The 18831-nt window shown below is 40.1% G+C and overlaps 1 protein-coding gene across 15 annotated transcripts in view; it reads right to left on the bottom strand.

Moving 5' to 3' along the window:
* Window positions 1–18831, bottom strand: part of PEAK1 (pseudopodium enriched atypical kinase 1) — a 239360-nt gene that overhangs the window by 146401 nt on the left and 74128 nt on the right. For 2 of the 15 annotated variants that reach the window (XM_073303488.1, XM_073303483.1), the window contains exons 3-5: window positions 8618–8685; window positions 6837–6969; window positions 6352–6458 (exon numbers count right to left, since the gene is read on the bottom strand). The exons of 11 other annotated variants lie outside the window; for them this stretch is intronic. The gene's annotated coding sequence lies outside the window, so the exon portion shown is untranslated. The remainder of the gene's footprint in view (window positions 1–6351; window positions 6459–6836; window positions 6970–8617; window positions 8686–18831) is intronic. 2 more of the 15 variants (XM_073303484.1, XM_073303485.1) reach the window with 2 other exon arrangements.

The raw sequence follows: 18831 nt of genomic DNA, 5'->3' as shown, positions 1-18831 counted from the left end.
ATCTGCAGTGAGACAGAGTTTGAAAGAATGATAATGGAGGGCATAACTGCGACATAGATCTTGAGAAGACGTATAACTTGGTTTGAGGGGAGTGGTGTTTTGAGTATTGAGATGAATGGGAGGGGGACTTCAAGAAATGGAGATTACAGAGGAGCTGTATCGAGGGTCAAGAGCTAAGGTAGTAACAATACATGGAATTGCAGAGAGTTTTGAGGCGACGATGGGATTGAGAAATAGCAATGTGCAGAGTCTACTTCTTCATCCTAGTTATGATGTTAACCAGGAAGAGAACCAAGCCTGTGGAGACAGAGAAAACTAACGTATGCTGACAATCTGGGCCTTTTGGCTGACAACAAGAGGAATTGGTAAATATGGTATCAGAGTGGGCATCTGTGTTGGACGACCATGGTTTGAAGGTAAACACAAAGTAAACTGAAGTTATGAAAGTAGGGAAGGTGGAAGAGTTTCTGCTGATTCAAGTTTCAGGAGAAAAGCTGAAGCAAAACAAAGAATTTGTGTAGCTGAAAAGTATACTTAGTGCCATCAAAAAGAGGCCTAGAGAACTGAAAAGAAGAGCACAATATGCATGCCCAGCAGTGAAAAGGGTGGCAGGAGTACTGTGGCACCAGCTATTAAATAATAAACTGAATGGAAAAGTGTATGTTGTGTGTTTTTGTCTTTGCCTGCTTTATGGTTTGGAACCAGTGGTTCTTATGGAGATGGAAGAAAAGAAGATACAGGTAGTAGAAAATAATATACGGAGGATAACGGCAGGCATGTGGAGAGTACACAAAGTGTGCATGTAAGAAATTAGGGGGAAAATGAATTTGGCACTCTCAGTGATAGCACACATTTCTTTGCTGTGAGAAGAACCACCACCAAAGCAAGCATGGGACGAAGAGGACAGCAAGAAAGGACATAGAAGACCAAGGATACAAAGGAAAGACAGTCAAGAGACATTTGTTGAGAAAAGGACTGGAACTCCAAGACCTATGAACCCATGCCATGGACCAGAAGGCATCTCTGACCCCTTGCAAATGGGAAAAAGGAGGTGAGAGGTGAAGTGAAGTGTATATGTTAATGGAGAGCATGGGGAAAAGGAAATGAGGAGGGGGGTCATTACTAAAGAGGAGTAAAGTTTGTTGGTTTAACAGCATGGCTACACATGCTTCATTTTGAGGAAGATGGACTGTGGGAAGGGGGAACAAAACCTGTGCCTGGCTTAGCTGCATTAAGCTCAGGACTGATGGTGGTGAAGTGAGGGGGTAAAGATAACAGGTGTCACCTTTACATTCTCACAATCCTTGGGTTGGCAAGGGACCATTCTGGTCCCTGGTAGAACTTAAATGTAAAATATAGGACTGCTTTAAGTTACATCCAACTGCCCATCCATTCTGGCAGCTGGAGATTACTAAGGTAATGAGACTCCCTAGCCATGTCCCCTATCTCCCAGGAATGCCCTCCACACACTGAGGGTCAGAAGCGAGTGGCATGGAGCACTATGCCAGCTCTCCACCATCCAGGAATTCACGTTTCTCAAAAAGAATCTGCAGGTAGCCAGTTCACCTGGCATTACAGGTTAACTCTTTGGCCCAAGCAGTCCCAAGATGCCATAGAGGATCTTTAGTTCTCCAAATCAAGCACAATATCACATACGAAAAATCGTGACTGTTTCCATTAGTGGGGTTTTCCATTAGTTCCACAAATGGGGGGGGGGGTAGACAAGGTAAGCAGTGGAACAATAGTATGAAGCATAATAAATAGTTGAATGACTGGCCAGTTTTCTGCTGTTAAAATGAAGGTTTTTAAAAATGCTACTTTCTAAGAGTGCTAAGGAGATGACATTAGGGAACTGTTTCTATAATACACAATGCATTATTCAAAACAGAAAAAAGTACTACAGCACTGGCCATTTTGTGTTTACTTATTACAATAAAAACCAAATGTATTCAAATACCATAGATTAATTCACATCTTAATGTCACTGATTAGACAGATTAAATCCTCTCTCTTCCTATGGTTGGTACTAGAGTTAGTATACTGCTATACAGATGGAATACATCAAGAACAAGTTAAAAAACCAACATGTATTCCCTCTCTGTCATGCGAAAAATGAAGCAGAGGCTGCAGTCAGTAGAAGTCGAATGTAAAAGAACTGTGATGTGACATCCAGACATACAAACTGTTCCCATAAAATGAAGTGATAGCAGGGAATGCTAAACAAATTCATCATAAGCCATTTCTGCAAAACATTCCCTACTCTCTAATTACTGCCAACCGTGGCATGTTAGCTGCACTGCCCATACATACTGAATAAAAGGGCACCTCATTACAGGATTACTAACTAGGATAATGTATTCCTAAATCAACGACGTGAGACATGACTGCTGGCAGTGGAGAGAGGAAAAAAACTAAAACACAGTCCATTAGAAAATGGATATCATCCTTTTCCTATTAATGTCGATGGGTGATTATAATTGAGCTTTTACTGAACTGTGAATAATTCATACAATACAATGGAATTGTGCACAGGATGTTGCTCTAAAGTACATTTCAGAGGAACTACGCTACGCTAAACTACACTTCACTTAGAGATAATATAATCTGATATTCTGTGTTATTAAGGCTATGTCAACATTTGCATTATTTAATGTATCAAATTTTGCTATTACTACATAAAAAGCTATGTTAAAAAATGTTATTTAGTTGCAAAGTCAAACACCTAAACATTAGGAAATTTCCGATTTAAAGTTGCCTGCGCAACTGTAGTTCTGCCCCAATGTGTGTCTACCCTATTCAGTGAATGAGGCAAAGGTACTCTGGAAAAAGTAGCACGTGATAGTTTTTTTTTTTAAATTAAGTTATAAGGCATACACATAAGTGAAGCCATGGCTTGTTTGAGAAAGCCTGTCTGGTGCTCTCCCCTCAACCTTACACAGATTCTCTAGCAGCTCCCAAGTGCTCCCCGGGCAGTATCTGCTGCAGCTACTGCAATGGCACGGACCCAATCTTAGATATTCATGTTCAGTTATTTTGACATAGTACCGGATTTTTCCTGAGCCATACAAGAAAGAGACAGGAAATAGCAATTTTCAACAGCTTGTATCTCAGCAAAATCTGAATTGAATTTCATAGGATAAAGAAAAGGCACTCTCCTAGCCCAAAATCTTTTCCTCTGCCAAATTTCACAGGACGGCTATAAACAGTGGAGGTATTAGAGTTTCTCAAAAAAGGCTACAAGAATCTTTTATAATGGAAGGTGTTAGACAAGCTAAATAAAGAGGTTGCTGCCAACTCCCTCTCTAATATTAGATGGGGGGGTTAATATTGATTATTTATATTACAGTAGTGTTTTAGAGGTGCCTATTGGAAGAGGTCTTTGTAAGCTCAAAAGCTTGTCTCTTGCTATTGCACTAGACACTGTACATGTACACACACTATAAAGAAAGAAAGACAGTGCCTACCCCAAACGGGTAATCTATCCAAGTGACAAGATATTACAGGTGGATAAAAACAAACAAATGGGAGGGGGGGTAGACAAGGTAAGCAGTGGAACAATAGTATGAAGCATAATAAATAGTTGAATGACTGGCCAGTTTTCTGCTGTTAAAATGAAGGTTTTTAAAAATGCTACTTTCTAATTATTGGCAAAATTACAAGAAAACGTGTTTGTCATTTTCAGAGGTACTGACTCAACTTCCCCTCTTGCCGAAAAATAAATCGTGGATCCCGCCCTGTAGTTGTTTGGAAACCATACCTTCTTTGGTGCCTTCTATCTACTTACAGGTTTACTAAAAATAATTTACTGACTTGGTTCTGGATTTTATTCTTAAATGACTTTCCCATCCTACATCCCATTTCAGGTCCAAAACCAGCTCTTCTTTACATTCTTATGACATCACAAAACCGAAAACCCTCTGAAATGAATTAAAATCTAACAGGCAATTTTTCTAGCCATCCTGTTCTTCTAGTTATATAGTTTCACTTTCAGAAGTCTTCTTCTGCAGGTCAGAGTGCAGTGTTGTAACAATCCAGCACAGGGAGTCTGGACTCAAAGGAGGAAGAAAGGGGGAAACAAATAGGTGTTGCTCAGAGGGTAGAACTGGAATTTTAGCTCCTATTTCAAGATGCATAATTTTTTTATGTAAATTCACTGCTGGAGGATAAAGGAAAGAGAACATAAAGGAAAGAGAACAGGGAAAAAAATACTTGAAATCCTATAAGGCATCCCCCTTTTTGTAAGAAATTTAGAGTGATACTGTCTGAGGTAGAACTGGTCCAGGAGGAAAGAAAATGTCTAATGTCCTCCTTAGGCTTAAGGGTTCCTAACATAGCAAAATTATATTAACTATTGTTGCTTGAGCTGTTGAAGGAAGTTGTGCTGACTTCTGTACTACAAATCTGGAAAATTCTTTGACTCTAGAAGAAGAAAATGTCTAGAAGGTCTGCCATTTAGATCAAGAATTTGTAGGTACTTTCAGAACAACTTTCTTTCCTCCCTGATGAAAGTGATCGACTGAGAAAACTGGTTGCTCAGTTTGGAAGAAACCTTAAGAGCTTTCTGAGTGTTTTTTGCAAATAATTTATTTCCATTGAACAAGGCATGTTGCCATGATAAAGGTGGCATCAGACAAGTGGACACCCATTTATGCAAAATGCAATTACTGGCCACAACAACCACAAAACTTTGACATTTATACCTACTTCAGCTTTAAGGTCATTTGGGGTTCCATGACAGTTGCAATTTTTAATTTAAGAGAATATTTAACCAAACAGGTAGTTTGAGGAGAAAAGTGAAAATGCACATAAAAAAGAATATTCACTTGTCTCCAAGTTTCCTACTACAAAACCAACATTAGCCCACAATTGTAAATAGGTTGAGAACCACTGCAGTAACTCATCTGGACGTCAGGCTGGTCTGCAGCCACTTATCTCACATTAAAAATGCTTCAACAAAATAACCAAAGTATCTTGGTATGAGCCACTGAAATCAATACTTATGTTAGCCCTGAATTTTGACGAGAAGATGTGTAATAATTAAACACTCAATTAATGAGACATCCCTATGTAAATTACAGGAAAGGCCTGCTGAATATAATAGAGCAGCAGTTCTCAAACTGTGGGTTGGGACCCCAAAATGGGTCGCAACCCCATGGTAATGGAGTCATTAGGGCTGGCATTAGACTTGCTGGGGCCCAGGGCCGAAGCCCGAGCCCCGTGTCTGAAGCCAAAGCCTGAGCCCACCCCTGGGGCCGAAGCCAAAGCTCGAGCCCCACCACCTGGAGTCGAAGCCCAAGGGCTTCAACCCTGGGGGATAGGGCTTGGGCTTTGGCCCACCTGCCTGGGGCGGTGGGGCTCAGGCCCCATTCCTGGGGTCACGCAGTAATTTTTGCTGTCAGAATGGGGTCATGGTGCAATGAAATTTGAGAACCCCTGAAACAGAGACATGAGATACAATCCTTATTGGTAAACTACGCTGTATAGTCATTTCCATATTTCAATATTGATTATGAAAATACGTCTATGCTAGGAGTTTTGGTTACTGGAAAACTAGTTTCAAGTTTTGTTTCAACTGGACCAAGAAAAACTGCTTAGTAAAATGAACAAACAACAAACAAGTGCACTCTTTTTGGAGGGGGAAGACAGGAGGAAAGAATAGGAGCGCCTACAGTGTTAGAAGTCCCCTAGATCTCTTTGTACTGTTCTTTGCCATGATGATAAAGCAAAGCTTTTATGCTAAGAGTTGCTGAAAATCTGGATTTTTAAGTAGCGTTTTAGACTTTTGTAAATCTTCTGGGTGGCTGTCACTGGCCTTGGAATTGAAGCTCTGGCTGAATGGTATAACCCTTCAGGTAAGGTGATGGACATGAAAAAACAGCAGCAATATGACAATAGGAAAATTTGAAAGGAATGATTTGACGAACATAAAAAGGCTCATGTGTAACTTTTCCCTTCCTTGTATGAAACCAAACCTTGCACTGGACTGTGACTTGAATTTCAATTCTATCCCCCACAACTCCTTTGCTGTTTTCCTTGTTTTATTAGAACCATCTGGGAGACCCTCCCCTTTTAGTTTCTTACGTTTTTTAATGTGGCAGCTGCAGTTTATCATCTGTTTAAAAACTTTTGTTTTAAAGTCCTTAAGACATAAGGCCTTTTACAGGCTCAAAAATATTGATTCTGGAGATAAAGAAACCACATCAGATGGTGTCTTAGAGAGTAAGGGAAAATATTTGTTGCAGAACTAGTTTTAAATAAAGGAAAGATTCCAGGATGTTTTACCTTGTAAAGGTTTTAGAACACATGAAAATTACTATCAATCCTATATTTTTTTCTGAAATACAAAATTACCGTTCATTGAAGCACTGAAAGTTGTTAACGCAGAACGGTTTCAAGATCACCCCTATCATGGAGATGTAGAGACAATGGAAGTGCACAGGGGTATCACTGCAGCATCTCTGTACACAAAGGTGAAAAATGGAAGTATGAAAAAGGAAGAGAGAGAACCTTAAAATAATATGTATCCAAAAGTTATATATTACATGTAATAAAAGTTCCAGGATGTGCTCTCAAGTGAGATACAATATTTATAACTTCTCAAATACAAAGTTAAATTCCACCTTTTTCATTTTTCTTTATTTTTTAATATTACTTTAAGTATCTCAGATGCTCTATTTAATCATTTTGAAATACTGTCATGATCCACCTGTAATTCCTGAATAGGAAGTGCATATACAATTGTGTCTTCTTAGACCTTTTAAGGAAGTACATCTCACACATACCAAAAGGTCTCAAAATCTGAACCCATTCACCAGTAAAGAAAGCCACACATTTACCTGGCAATTCTAATTTGACTCTTCTACTGCTTCTGCATCTCCCTTTTTTTTAGCTCCACATCTTCATTGCATGTGAAATGAGACTTGTAAATCACATTTTTGTGCATTTTGTCACAAGGTGGCAACTTCTCCCCTGGATGTTAATAATAAAATAATAATAATAATAATTGCTACCTCTTAGATAGCACTTTTCATCTTTAGATCACAAAGCCCTTTACAAAAGGAGGGCAGTATCATTATCCCCATTTAATCGATGGGGAAACTGAGGGACAGGGTGGGAAATGACTTGCACAAGATCACCCAAGTACACCAGCATCAGAGCTGGAGATGAATCCAGGCCTCCTGAGCCCTAACCACTAGAAGTCACTACTGCAGCTAAGTTGTGGACAAGCCATGAAAAATCACAGAAAAGTAATAATGGACTTTATTTGTGGTAATAAGGTCCATTATTACTTTTTTGTGACTTTCCGCTATCAGTTGCATGGGGCTGAGAGCGGGAACCCGGGGCTGACAGAGGGGGCTCCCACTGCCCGTGAAAGCCACGGCTGAGAGCACGGGCTGCCGCTATCAAAATTGAAGTGGAAGCCTAATATTGCAGGATCTGCAATTTTCACAATATTGTGAATTAAGTAGGGCGTTACTTATATGATCACAGTGTCTACTTTGGCAATCTGGTTGAAGATTTCCTCTTCCAATCCATTTTTGAAGGGACAGTTGTAGACCTGTGGTCAAGAATATGAACTGACTTTTTGGAGGCTGAGGGAGAAGAGAATCTCACTTTGCCCTTTTCCAAGGGTATGTCATAGAATTTCAGAAGAAAATGAAGACTTGAGACAGGTGAAATATTCAAGCTCTAGGTACCTGAGAGATCACCTCGTTAGGTTAGGCTAGCACAACATCTGAGGTGAGCTAGGATGCTCTTGAAAGACTACAAATGGAATGTCTGAGAGCCACTGGCAAGGTGTTCTTAGGTTAAGAGTCCTTGGCTCTAGAATTTCTTCCCTATATCTCTAGAGTCTGAGGCCAGGTCTGTACTACAGACTTATACTGGCATAACTACATCGCTCATGGATGTGAAAAATACACATCCCTGAGTTACGTAGTTATTCCGACCTAAGCCCTGGTGTAGACAGCACTATGTCGGAAGGAGAGCTTCTCCCATCAATGTAGCTACCACCTCTCATGCAGGTGGATTAAGTAAGCCAACAGATGAAGCTCTCCTGTTGGTGTAGGATCATCTTAATTTAGGCAGTGCAGCGGCACCAATGCAGGGTTTTAAGTGTAGACCTGCCCTGAGTATGTTAACTTTAATGAATAAACTAAAGGTATTTTATTTCCCCATTAACCCCTCACCCCAAACCAAACCTACTCATCATGGGCAAACAGAATTTTGCAAGGCTGATCTTAAAGGTGACCTATGAAGGGGGTGTGCGTAAGGGGAAAACCAGTGGCCTTATGCCTTTTTAAATTTTACACACCCTTCCGTACAGGTCTGAAAGGGTTAAACAAAACCCAAAGCAAATTTAGTTGTGTTTTTACATTAAAAATTCAGGTCTGCTCTGGAAAACTCTACTGGAGAAGCCCTAGAGAATAATAAAATATCACAGGGGAGATTAAAAGTTGAGCAATTGAGATGGCAAGGGATTTTTAGTAAGACTGTTTAAACTCTGTTTTTGTTAATACCTATTATTTCATTGCCTAATATTTTGGATAAAAGATGACTTTTTTTTTTGATAGATGCAATACAACTTTCAATAAAGAACTGAGCTCACAATAAATACCCTTGACACTTCACTGAGGTCCTCCAGCAAAACCAGGAGACACCATGCTTGACACTTTTCTGATATTTCTATGATTAAAAAAAAAGGCAGTAAAAACAAAACAAAAACAAAAACCCAAAGCAAAATAAACCACCTTTTCAGACCTTCTTTATATGTCATACAAAAGCAAAACAGGGCATAACATCAGTTTTTAAAAAAATCCTGAGCACATCTCTTCAAGGACTTGAACTAATTCTCTAGTACACTGAGCACATCAATACATCTTTGAAAGATAGCTTCTGAACATGTGTTTACAAACAAGGGGAGAGTCAAGCCTTGGAACACAAGAGAGCCATCAGAAACTACAATTCTATGTAGTACAATCTATCCAGAAATTAATCTGAAGTTGATTCAGTGTATTGTGTTTGTTTCAGAAAACTAACTGTACATGTTTAGATAGCATGCTGAATGTTTGGTGTAGTAAAAGCAAATTCCACATTGCTATGAATGTGTGTTTCTTGTCCTTGAATTGTTAAGGACTGATATCCTTGTTTCAACTCTACAATAAAACTGCACTTTTATTCAAGACAGAACACTATTGCTGCATCTCAAACAAGTCTGTGGTTGACTCTTGCTATATTGTACAATGACTCTCAGTTTCAAAAACCCCTACTGACATGAACAAACAGTCATGACTGTATGACAAAGGTTATCATAAAATCCCTTTGAACTGCTGTATTCAGGGAAATTGGCAGACATCAATGCATGCCCCAGCATCCTCCTGGTGAAATCTGCTCACACACAAATATTGCAGAATGAACTTTTTGTGAGGAGGACCAATATTGCCATAAACTCGCTGAACAAAACACCACCACATTCAGAAACATGTGGGCAGCTCACCAACATTACTAGAGTATACCTGAAAGAATTTACTCAAATCCAAGTCAACCAATAGTCAAGAATGCTATTTTATATATAAAAGTTTATAGATTACAAAAACGTGCTGTTGGTAAGCTACTAGGCACCATATGAAGCAAATTATCACATTTTGCTGTACATTACTTTCAAGGTAATCATAGTGACTGTTCTACTATGCAACATATGCACTAACAGGAAATGTCATTCAATTACACTGTATACAATTTATCACTTTATTGTTTCTGGTTTTGAATTTAGAATCCATGTCTGTTTCTCTCATGTCTGATCACAGACAAGTACGTGCGCTACCAACATTCAGGATATCTATCACATCATATCCCAGAGATGGGACTTTTTAGTTGACCCTTAAAGAAACTATGTCACGGAGTTCAGGCTCAACATTCAGGTTACGCAAAACTATTAATAGAAAATCCTTCATGAATATTTTAGCATCAATATAAACATGGATCTTTGGGATTTAAACACTCACTCCCACTGCAGTGTCAGAAACTTCACATTAGTCAATCCATTGTGTTTTGGAGAACTAAAAAAATGAAACTGATTATAAAAAGAGACCAGAAAAGTTCCGGTGTCCAAACTGAGTGAAGTGCAAATGTTAAGTTAAAAATAATAAATAAAAAGGAACAAATATACATACATATGGAGTGAGAAGTGAATGAGATTTAAAATCTTCCAGCTTTCATACTATAAGGTGTTAATAGCAGCACAGTGTAAGAAGCTGGCAGTGTTGAACCCGCTCTTTTAACTAAGTCCATCCTGCTGAAAGAAATAGGAGTCTTGCCAACACACTGCTCCAAGTGTGGCTCATTAAAACTTCATAGTGGATATGGAAGTGACCCCTCTACCAAGAAGAATCTTGGATCTAAGGCAGACAGGATCTGATCTGAGTTACAAATCCTATGGATGGCTAAGCCTAGAAGAATTATGTTGAACTGTGTTTACATTCATTTCTTTGTTTATGACATTCAAAAAAACCCCTATATTATGATCCCTCTCCCATAACCTCAACAGGAAATGCCAGATTTAAGATTGCCTGTGCTGCTCAAATTTAGACAAAGATTTTAAAATACCTTAAATGTCCATTAAATACAAGGCTGCCATTTTCTCTTTTGACTTTTCTACCAGGCTTCATTTCTAAGATAGATAGTATATCAACATTTCTTCAGTAGGTGAGTTGGCAGGAAGGGCATGGAACAGCACACAAGCATTTTCCATCCAGAAGACTAGTACAATGTTCGACCCAGAATCCTTCTCAATTTTACAATTGCTTTTCTTTTTAGAACAGGAATACACAAAGTGGATGAAAGTAACATGGTCGAGGCAATCTAGTAGGCTTGTATTCAAACGTTTAATATAATGCCATGTCAAAATCTCACAATCTAATAAAGGTGAAGGACCATGAACAATAAGGGTAATGACAGCAAAGAACTGGATTTGGGAAATGGAAGGTAGCTGAGTACTTCAGCCACTGTTGTTAGGCCTGATCATATTCCATACTAAAGGACGTTAATAAAAATTACCATAGATATAAAAGTTGGAAGTGGTGTGAGGACAAAAAATACAACAAATTCTAGAGAGACAAGAATGTAGTAGAAAATAAAATTGGGATTCAGCTCTAAAAAATGCAAGTATCAGGGGACAAATTATGCAAGTATACAAATGGTAGGAGAAACCTTGAAAGTAGTAATACAGAAACAGACTTAAGGGTGATATTGAACAGCAAATTAGACATGAGTTGTCAGGAGACTTAGCACCAAAAAAGCCAATGCAATTTTGGGCTCCTTGTTTATACACATCATATTATATGGCTTTGTTGAGATGTTATCTGGAATGCTGGGTTCAGTTCTGGACACTTCATTACCAAATACTGGAGTGCGTTCAGAAAACAGCAACAAAAATAAGTAGGGAGCAGGAAGAACTGAGTTAATAGGAAATGTAGAAGAGCTAAATATGTATAGCTCGGCTAATTTATAACTAAGGGAAGACGCAACAGACTATGAATATCTGAAGTGTGTGCAAAACATGGAGAAAGAGGAATTATTTAGAATACCACATGAGGGATTTAAAATAGAAGTAATGGGATGAAATGAAGAAAAGGAAACTTGAAGATGAATAAAATATATTAGGAAAAAATCTTTCCAATGGTTTTACTTAACTTTTTAATAAATAATGCCACTACTGTAACAGTCAGCACAGGTAACAATTTTCCCTTATCTGTTATCTATTGCTAGAATAAGCAGCAATGTTTATTCATTCCACACTACCTCCCCCGAAACACCAAGTCTAATGAATGGAAAAACTACAGCTGTGGTAGGATGAAGTCCTTAAGGCGCACTATAGAAGAAACTCTGAAATCTCCTTCTCCTCATTACACTAGAAAATGGCATATAATATTTTAATACAAATGCAAAGTCATCAGTATGACTGAGGTATATTAATAAGAAAAATAACTATGGCTTCCTTTTTCAAATCCAACATTCCCATTTCCCATCTTCATGTCAGATGCTCAGTTTGCTGATTCACTTAAGCTAAAATTATACTTTTCAGCATTGGTCACATTGAATTATTTAGTACAGAAAACTGACTCAACTTTAAACACAAAACATTACATCAAAACCAGTAAATACCAGCAAGGAGGTTTCAGTGGATTACAGACATGTGGTTAACTGGATCATTGGACAGAGTTGGAAAATTCCAGTTGTGTCACACAGGACTCTCTCCACAGCAATGTTGAGATGACGAAATCTTATTTCAACAGGAACGAAAACTACTTTTGATAGCAAGCAAAACTACCTACCTATGCATTAATCTCATTTTGACAAACAGCTGGAGCTGCTGTGAAGTCAGAATCTTAAAAGGGATGCTTATCAGGTCAACTTTGCTGTTTATTACAATTTTTTTTCTGTAAAAGCTTAAGACCAATAGCAATATTTCCATATATTTTAAAACACTGGACACAAATTTTTCCAGCAGGTAAACATTCACCTGCAGTGCTTGCAACTCCAACATTGCAGCACTATATGAGGGCATAAGATCATGAAACTAGAATGCAATTGACTATTTTCATTGTCCAGGTGGAGAGAAATATTAAGTAAATAATCAACAATAAAAGAAATTCAACTTTTAAAATGTATTAAAAAGTTTTATGCAGTGTATTAATTGCATTGGTCCCAGAATATTAGAGACACAAGGTGGGTGAGATAATATCTTTTATTGGACCCACTTCTATTGGTGAGACAGACAAGCTTTCAAGCTTACACAGAGCTCTTCTTCAGGTCTGGGAAATGTACTCAGAATGTCATGGCTAAATACAAGGTGGAACAGATTGTTTAGCATAAGTAGTTAACACATATATCAAGGGACCATTCAAGTGAAGAGCCCATTAATACCTCTCCAGGCATAAGGGAGTAAGATGGAGAAAAAAGCTGGAAGGGAAGTTAAGTGGGTTACAGATAATTGGCTTATTACAACAATCTATAATCCATTTGCTCCCCCACCCAGTTCTTCCTCCTCATCTTTCACCCCTATTCCTGGAGAGGTATTAAAGAACCTCTGCACCTTAAAAAGTTTTAAGATTTTATTTGTAACGGATAATTAAATTTATTTTCATAATTATGATTTTTAACATGAAAGTGACCCTTTATTGGAATAAGGATTTTTCACTTGAATCCTACTCTACTGATCAATAATCTAGTTAAATTCCTGAACTATTAATAAAAAGAAAAGGAGTACATGTGGCACCTTAGAGACTAACAAATTTATTTGAGCATTCCGATGAAGTGAGCTGTAGCTCACGAAAGCTTATGCTCAAATACATTTGTTAGTCTCTAAGGTGCCACAAGTACTCCTTCTCTTTTTGCGAATACAGACTAACACGGCTGCTACTCTGAAACCTGAACTATTAATGTTTGTGACCCCAGACCATTGGTTTATCCACCCAAACAGGTGAAAAAAGTATGTAGAGTTTTCCTGATAGGAGGATTAAGTTTAAAAAAATATCAGTGAGATCTTTTCAAGCTTTAAAAATAACTTAAATCACATCATCTAGCTGGGGGAAGGGCGGGGGGGGGACGACGAATGGTGGCAGAACTGTGTTTTTCTTACACTGGGACAGACATTACTGCACAAAATTTAGTCTATACCTATGACTGCATATGAATGGAGGCTTTTCAGCCAATTGATAGCATCAAACCATCATGACAGAGATCTACTCAGTTCTGGTTCTCAATTTTCTGTCTTCTCTATATTTTGGACTTTCATGAGGGGAATGGAGAGTAAAAGTATTAAGGAAATTAGCCTTTTCGTTAAAGCAGAAAAAAATTCCTTAAATTTAATGTACATTTTAAAGTCTCCAGTTGCTAACCGATTATTTAGAAAATAATTCTATGATTAGCTAGCACACTGGGTTGATTTTTCCAGTATTGGTTTATTCCTTATATTAACAAGCCTTCCCAAAATAGGTTGTAGGTTTAGCCTTGAACTCTGCATAAAAGCCTGGTTAAAAAGTCTGTAATAAAGAATTGCACCAAGCACTTAATATTTCTAATAAAGTATGTTTAAAATGACAGAGCATAAGTCCTTATACCAGTGAAAGAAATAGAACTTTGCTGACATTTCTGTACCATGCATTTCAATGACACGCAGGATTCAGGAGGTGCTTCAAGAATCAGGCTCTTCCTCTCTAAAATGGGAAAGGGGTCTGAAATTCTCCTCCTCATGTCTCAGACTATCCTGTTTTCCCATCACTCAGCTACCACAGTGTAGTATAGCTTTGCCCGAAGCAACTGTCATTTCCTGTAACCAAAAAATTCATCCATGCAGATGAAGGGACTACAAAGGAGATTCTGATTAATTTAGTGTATTCCAGCCTTCCAAATAAGTGAGAAAATTTTTTTTCCAAACAATCTACCGCTACAAATAGGTGGAGCTTTAAGTGTTTCTGACAGCCACGTGGATAGAGCTGTATAAAACAGCTGTAAGCTGAACACAATTTGTACTGTGCAATAAGTAAGGGAACAGAGAAGAATACCAGGCAATGTACAATAAGTCTCATTCTTGCTCTAACTTGTCATTAGACCCTAACAATGCAGTTTTTATTTGCTGTCTTACTTCCAGTTTCTAAATAGCATGTGACATTTTTGAAAATAAAATACTGAGATACTTTATTTAGCAATGGGTTTTTTGGATTGTATACAAACATGCCTTTCAGAACTAAACTCACAAAAAAAGAAAAAGACATTAAGAGATATGGGCAAGAGAAAAAAAGATTATGTTTGCAGCTGATTTAACATAAGATAGAAAGGAAGCTCTCTCATAGTAAGGAAGATTGTATGATGACCCAAAAAATAAGCCAGTGCTAGATTCATACGGAGAAGATTAGCAAGGAACATAAGATATAGTAGGCTATAGCAAGTCCAGGGAGGGCTTTAAAGATAAAGAAGGCAATTTTGAAATGGATTCTGAAATGAAATGGAGATGTCCAGTGCAATGATACAATTGCAGATATATGAGATATGGGAGTACTGAAGTTCAGAGGCAAATTTAAACACAAAAGTTCTGAGCAGCAATGTCAAATCGGAAGTGTAAATCGAGGAGGGAAACTGAGAAGGTTGAGCTATGTTGTAGGACACCCCTCTTGACCACGGAAAATACTTATCTTTGAGACCTTAAGCTGAAAGAAAATGAGATGATGCCACAAACATACTTGGTTCACAGACAGAAAAGTGGAATCACTGAGTATCAGTTATTTAAGGGGTAGTTAAGTTTAAAGTTACATAGAAAAGAGCTGAGGTCTGAGATGTGAAACACAGAGGAGGGATACTGGCGCAGAATAGGAATTGCCACAAAACAGGAGAGGTTGGATAGATTGGAGTAGAACCATAACAGGACGGAATTGGTGACACTTATGCAGACACAGAGATTGCCCAGAATTGAAGGTCCACAGTGTAGAAGATTCCATTTAGGTCAAAAAGAGGTGGTTACTTACCTGTAACTGGAGATGTATGGTCCCTATCTGTATTCCACTGAGGTGTTATGCATGCATGTCATGTGCCCGGAATTGGAGAATTTCAAACCAGTGTTCGTTGGTCCACACATATGCCTTGGCTCACCTCATGCTTCCATCCAAGGTGATAACGGGTGGGGCGGACCACCCAAGTCTCCAATTCCTTCCTCCACGGCGAATCAGACAGATCCGTAGCAGAGGGGAAAGAGGGTGGGAAGCGGAATACACTTAAGGACCACACATCTTAAAGAACCTCCGGTTACAGGTAACTACGTCCCTCCTCTTCTTCTAGTGATGCTCCCTATGGTAAACCCAGGGTTGTGAGTTCAATCCTTGCCGGGGCCATTTAGGGATTTGTGGCATAAATTGGGGATTGGTCCTGCTTTGAGCAGGGGGTTGGACTAGATGACCTCCTGAGGTCCCTTCCAATCCTGATATTCTATGATTCTATTCTACTGAAGGTGATTAACAAGCAGTACCTAAGTTGGAGGAGGGTGGGAGGATGGAATGGTCATACAGAGAACTGCCACGTGGAAGGAGATGTCCGCCGCTGAGTCCTGTACTAAGGCATAGTGCGCACCAAAGGTGTGCACAAAACTTGACATGGCCACCCTACATATGCCCATAAGTGGCGCTGTGGTTGAGGCTTGAGCTTTTGTGGAATGAACCCTTCAACACTGGGGGAGGGTGGGGGAAGGAGGAGGTAGGCCTAATAGTTGGTAGCAAAGTTTGATGCAACTCCCACACTCCAAACCCCTTGGTCCCACCCCGTGAATTTTGTTATGTGCACCACCACCATATTGGTGCACATAACAAAATTCATTCCGCACCTGGGTGAGAAAAATTAGAGGGAACACTGCTACTTGAACCGTGAATTTTCCACTCGTATTTGATTGCAAATTGTCCTCTGAGCAAGTCCACGAGTACATTCTGTGACCCAGGAAGACAGGCAGCGGACAGAGGACATGGTGACTGATGCACCAATTCCAGAGACTGACTGCTTCTATGCGTACAGTGGCTGATCTCATTCCCCCAATTCGTTAATTTAGAAAACAGTGGTGATGATGTCTGATATGATGAGAATATAATGGGAACTAATAAACTGAAGAAATGAGTTGCATGCTTATTTTAAAGCTCAGAGTTCCAGGACATTTATGTGCATCCTGGATTCTCGGGCAGACCACATGCCCTGTGTCATTTGCTTGTCCACGTGGTTCCCCCACCCCACCAGAGATGCATTAGTGATGACCATCTTGTCCGGGGATTAGGGAAGGAAGGGAACCCGCATGCATATGTGATGTGGGTGTGTCCACCACTGGAGGGATGACAGTACTTTGGCAGGGACTGTCAGCATGAAATTGATGGAGTGACTGTCAGATGAGTAAACAGATTGGAACCATGTCGGAAGGCAGCGAAGGTAGAGGTATGTGAAGGGTTAACGTATGTACACGAAGCCATGTGGCCCAGGAGGGACAGGCAAGTCCTGGCTGGTACATGAGGATTGCTCATGATGTGGCTTATGACACTGCTCATTGCCTGGAACCTGTGTTTAGGCAAGTAGGCCTGTGCTGTGACCAAACTAATCGTAATCCCTATGAAGACTGTGTGGGGTCTAGGATCGATTTCTTGATGTTGACACTGACTCCAAGAGATAAAGGAGGTTGAGCAACATGGAGGTTGATGCTTGGGCTTCTTGCTTGGACTGTTGTCGTGTTGTAGATGCTTGTTGTCGTGATATGGAAACACAAAGACCCCATAATGTCTGACTGACATAGGCCACTACGATGGGGGTGGGGGGGGACGACAACCTTTGGTGATACTCTGTGACAGGTAGCCATGTTGTAGGGGAGCACCCTGTTCTGGAAATGGTGGGTGCCCACTGTGAACCTCAGGAAACGTCTGTGGGATGGATGGACATTGATGTGAAAATAAGCGCCCTTCATATTGAGAGCCGTAAACCACATATTTTTCTAAAGATGGGACAATCGCTGCTCATGTGACCATATGAAACTGGAGCTTGTGAATGAAGTGATCAAGATGTCAGAGAGAGGATTGGTCTTCATCCACCTTTCTTCTTGGGTATCAGGAAGTAAGTTCAGCAGCTTATGCTAGGTATCCTGGATCTGTTCCAGGCGAATTTGGAATTCTCCTGTGACTCTCCACAATAGTTCTTGAAATTGGTTAAAGTCATCCAGAGGACAAGGGGATGCTGCAGTCACCACTTTGTCCAGAGATGAAGAGGGAAATCTTGCAGGTTCTGGCAGCACCGTTGGGACTGGACTAAGGGGTTCTTCCTCTACCAGTGGATCCGAGCACCTGCTAGCAGGAATTTTTTTTTAGAGGAAAGGCAGGCGAAGGTTGTCTTGCGGACCAAGCTGGTTCCAAGGGGGACCCGCATCTCCTCATATGACCAGTAGGTCAGATCCAATGGAGGTTGTTGTCACCACCACAGCCTGGGGTACCAATGACTCCAAGGTAGAAGTGGTGGATGCTGCCATGGATGTGGTGGTCCCTCTGACAGCACAGAGTGGTGAAAGCACAGGGCCAGTTCCTCTCCTGCTTCTGATTTGTTGCAGGAGGACTCTGGTTCAAATGGTGGTACAGTCAGAGCTGGAGGAAGGGTGTACTGTAGACTAATGGAGCGGCTGGTGAGGGGTCCTGTACCAGGGATAGATCCCGTGGCGGAGAAATAATCTCTCTAGAGGTGGAGTGGCCTGATGAACAGGGGACTCCAGGTATGGTAAGGCAAACGTGTTGTAACTTGAGTACGTTTCCTGTGTCAGTGACACCTTCTCTTTGCCTGGTATTGATGCCAGTGTTGTGGATTTTCCTGGAATGGGAGGATCCCGTGTCTCTTGAGGTGCCACTGATGACTCTACCAATGAACTGGAGCTTGGAGCCACCGGATTCAATTGTTTGCAGGATTTCTTCTTGTGCCTATGAGACTTAGTGTGAACTCCATCTCCAGGGCTCAAACTCATGGAAGGGGCATCCACTTTCTTTGCTTTTGAGGAACACTTAGTCCCATGCTTATGTATGTGCTTCCTTGCCTCCCGACTAGGCCCCACCATTGGGTCCGTGAGGGTGGTTCCACTGACACCAGATTTGGATGTTGTTTGCGCACATAATTGATGGGCCATGCATATTTTTGAGCAGAAAAAAGTTTCTGCCAGAAAGCTGCTGCCGTTCCACCTTTTGCCCACCAGAGGGTACTGTTGCGATAGAATAGAGCAGCAGCTCCTGGCCAGCTCGGGAAGAAAAAGAGCCTGCGTTCTTCACAGCGCCTGACAGG

This window comes from Lepidochelys kempii, chromosome 10, assembly GCF_965140265.1.
Source record: "Lepidochelys kempii isolate rLepKem1 chromosome 10, rLepKem1.hap2, whole genome shotgun sequence".
Taxonomy (NCBI): Eukaryota; Metazoa; Chordata; order Testudines; family Cheloniidae; genus Lepidochelys; species Lepidochelys kempii.
Note: the sequence above shows the minus strand (reverse complement) of the source record. Positions and strands in the feature narration are given on the sequence as shown.